This window comes from Pocillopora damicornis, chromosome 1 (assembly GCF_964200805.1).
Source record: "Pocillopora damicornis chromosome 1, jaPocDami1.2, whole genome shotgun sequence".
Taxonomy (NCBI): domain Eukaryota; kingdom Metazoa; phylum Cnidaria; class Anthozoa; order Scleractinia; family Pocilloporidae; genus Pocillopora; species Pocillopora damicornis.
Window position 1 is genome coordinate 17,023,255 of NC_142670.1, and position 4,125 is coordinate 17,027,379.

Here is a 4,125-nt window from a genome sequence, read left to right on the forward strand (position 1 = left end):
GAATGGCTTGATATTCAAGAACCCGAAATTTCTCGATACTTGAAGAATAGAGTCGTATTCTAGATTTTGATATTCCACGGTACGAGACATTTCACTCGGCATTCTTGATCCACACTACATACTACCAGGTGTTCTTGGAAAAAGCAACGAATTCTCCCGATAATTCTACACCCTCTTACTAGTGTATTTTTCTCAGAACCTTTACTCTATAAAACAATAAATTATTTTAATATCTAATAAATAATACTCAAAATGGCGAATTTACAGAATCTATTTCATCATGTGATGACTAACAAATAAGTCTAACCTTATGCACATAAAGGGAAAAAAATTTACATTGTGTGTAATAATTAAATATACTAAGCTAAAAGTGCTTAATGCTTGACATGGATGAAAGCAACATTTTCAATATTTACATAAATCATTACACCCCGACAATAATTTTTAGTATGATGAAAAGACATTTTTCATCAGTCAGATATGAAGACAAGAATAACAAAAATAAATGTCTACACTCTAATATTAGAGAGTAATAAAATTTTATCAAAAACAACAATAAATTCTAAGCAAGTCATACCATGTTAACAACTTAGTGGGCCCTGGTTATTTACTGAGCTGGATAGTGCCTTTTTAAAGCAAATTCTTTAACATAAAAGTTGTTTGAACAGTACAATAATTCAAGAAGCTTGTTTGAAATCATTCCAATAAAATTAACTGTGGCATATCCAAAACTGTAGCATTCTTTACAAAGGTCTTCAGTACATCTAATATTACTTCAACAATAAATGGAGTTGATAGCCACAAAATTCTATGTCATTTAAGGATTCTTCCCACAGATTTTTGAACTGTTTGCAATAGCTGGCAGATTATGTTCCAATCAAGATGAAAAAGAGAGTGAGAAAGTGGCATCATTTGTTAATTTTTCAGTTTGTGAAAGCAGCTAATGCAATGTGCAAAAAAAAAAAACATTTCGTGAGTTGGGGTTAAAAAGGAACCATTCACCCTAATACCCATAAACCACCTTGCCATTCTGTCAAATGAACTGAATTAAAAACAGAAGGCAAAACATACAAGTTATGTAAATAAAGAACACTTAGGCATTAATTTAGTCCCACAGTGACTGTAGCCGTCTGTTTGGCCTCCTTCGGATTATGACAGGGCTGGTGTCCAACATATGCAAGGGTTCCCCATCGCTTTCATCACCACTGCAATGTTGTGGGGACGGTGGGGAGGGAGGAATCTTATTTTGAGAAGGAGACCTCTCAGGGCTCTGTCTATCACCAGGAATGAGTGCCCATGCAGGTGATGAAGTTGGTAGACTGTGTGTGGATGGCTCTCCTTCTACTCTTGTATTTTGTGGATGTGAGCTTCAGGAGGCAGATGGCTGGTTGTCAATTTTCTCCTGAAGTCTCTTTAAGAGAAGAGATAGCTCTGGACTACGCCACAGTGGTGACCTCACAACCCACACATCCTCTTGACTGCCCTCACCATTCTCCTTGCCACTCATGAAATTTGCATCAATTTATTGCAGAGCAGTCTTCTCTGCTTTATTTCTTCTGCCAGGTGGATTGTCAAGGTATTGTTGTCTTTTTGTTTCATAATATCTTGACACAGCACCTGGTACATAAAAATAGTATTAGGTTAATTGCTTATTATTTATTTATTACCCAAATTCACGAAAAAGTCTTTGATGAGAATCTTGTTCTAACATTGAAAGCTACTTTTCTCAAATTTATCCTTTCATTCTCTCAAGTAAATGGCAACCTTACATCAGCATTCGATGAGAAAGTCAGGTTAGGTCATTTTCAAATTCAGCCTATAAAATTGTTTGATATGCTTCAAATGTGTCTCTTCGAAGTTAAGTTTCATTCAACACGAGTAATAGGAGTCTTCTACTAAAGGCAGGCATAAGACGGGTTATGCACCTTGAAAAGCTATGTTTTAGGGTACTCTAGACAACAAACTTTCAGATGAAATAAACAAAAGTTTAAAAAATTTCTTACAAGGTGACCACATTTAATGTAAATTGTATGCACACTCTAGTAGCACATTTATGTATGTACTTTAAAGAGAAAATCATATGAACACATCACTTACACTTGAGAGTTGACTTTTCATAGCTATTGTCTTCCTTTTCCAGTTCCTTACAAAGAAATCCTCGAACAGCACTGTTGTGGGCACTATCAATGCTACAAAGGAATGTTATAGTAGTACTTTGTTAGAAAGGTGCATAAAGATGAACAAAATTAAATATAGGTTTAAGTTAGTGACCAAGCTTGTTTGGAAGGTGATAAAATTTTTGTGTGTTTATGAACTGAGACTTTGTCAAGATCTGTGAAGACGTAAAAAGTAAACAAGGCCAATTGCTCAGCATCTTGACTAAAATAAGATATTCACATGGCCAACAAAGTTTGCTTGTAGGAAAATGCTTGAGGGAAAATCACAGACAAATAAAATCCTGTCTTCCCCATTTGCCAGCCAATCACAAAAAAATCAGGGGACTTTGCAGAGAGCCGGAAACAAGTCACTTCAAGTTGTTTAAAATGACAGAAAAGACCACAATAGACAAGAACAAAGGCTTCTCCATCTCCTCTGGTTTGCTTGGATCAAAATAGCAGACTATTAAGCATTGTGTAAAATCTGTTTTTGTCTTGTGAAAGTATTGCTTTTCAGTCACAAGTAAGCAAAGCTTTAATTTGACCTACAAATTTTAATGTGGCTTCTTGTTTTGAAATGTGCCACCCATCTAGGAGGGACAATCTCTTAACTTTGGTTGTCCTTTGTCCCCACCTAGAAAGGGAAATTAAGCACTTTGACTACACCCTTTGCAAGGTCCCCTCCCTTACCCAAGGTTCCACCCTCCAGGAGATGGCTGATGATAGGTGCATTTCCAAAACATCCCACAGACGAACTCTTAATATCCTGAATAGATATCTTTTACTCACCCTTCACTTCCACAAAACTAAAGTTCAACTTCTTGTTTGTTGTGCAACAAGTGCACATCACCCTTAAATTCAAACAAAATAAGTTATAAGAACGTTTCTTATAAGAACAGTGTATGTGGAATCAAAGGTGAAAAGTGAAATAAGGGAGTTAAGTTCAAATTTAAATAATATCATGGGTAACAAATTATGCTTACAATTGTGTGGTTTTCTAAAATTTCTAGCCAGAATACAGGATGTTTTGTTTACAAAAAAAAAACAACTTAGGTACAAATTAAGAAATAAATGTTTAATCATTTGTCTTATGACATAGAGTCAGGCTATCAAAATTTTGACAGCAATGTTTCCTACTGCTACACTGCTAGTCTTTGTCAGGCAGCAAGTTTGAAATGTTTACATGTTGCTATATGTAGTACTTTGGTGTTTTGTCATTGGTACATTGAAGTACTCTTTCCTTGGTGCATTTCAATCCTCATTATTATTCCAACTAGCAGATGTTATTCCCTCATAGGTCCGCTTTGTTACTGACCGGCTGTGATGCTTTTTAACTGTAGCCATCCACACTTCAGAAATTTTGATCCCACTCTCTCTAGTGATGTTATTAGGGTAAAGTGTTATGTGGATGGCTTCTTCATCAATAATGACAGCAGAATTTAAATTCCTTAAGCATGGATGCCCATAATCCAAAAGCATAACAGCTAGTCAGTAAAAAAGCTGACCTACGGGAGAACAACATCTGCTGGTTGAAATAATAATGAGGATCAAAATATCCCAATGATGGAGGGCCAAAATGTACCAATGACAAAACACCAAGGTGCTACATATAGCAACACATAAACATTTGACTTTATCACCTGATGAAGAAGACTAGCAGTGTAGCTGTTGAAACACCCAATCAAACTTTTGATAGCCTGACTCTAGATCATGAGAAAAATGATTAAATGTTCATTTATCTATGTCACCTCAATGAACAATAACATCTTCTTTAACTTAAGGACATTTTTGTAAATTATTACAGAAAAAAACAATCTATACTGAACTATGTGGAGTAACCTTTTTCAGTAGCTTTAAAACTAAATTGCAGAAGTTGATTTTCAGGCACTATTGGCAAATGATGTTTGACATTCTCAAAACTTCAAACACTGGAGCAATCTTTGAGGCCGCCCCCCGAGTATTTATTATT

The 4,125-nt window shown here is 35.5% G+C and overlaps 1 long non-coding RNA gene across 1 annotated transcript; it reads right to left on the minus strand.

Annotated features, from left to right (window-relative positions):
- Positions 1–168: 168 nt before the first annotated feature.
- Positions 169–4,125, minus strand: LOC149052390 (uncharacterized). Its single transcript, XR_016183307.1, has 3 exons — positions 2,946–4,125; positions 2,098–2,189; positions 169–1,617 (listed from the first exon to the last, which is right to left on the minus strand). It is a non-coding gene; the product is annotated as an uncharacterized LOC149052390 (long non-coding RNA).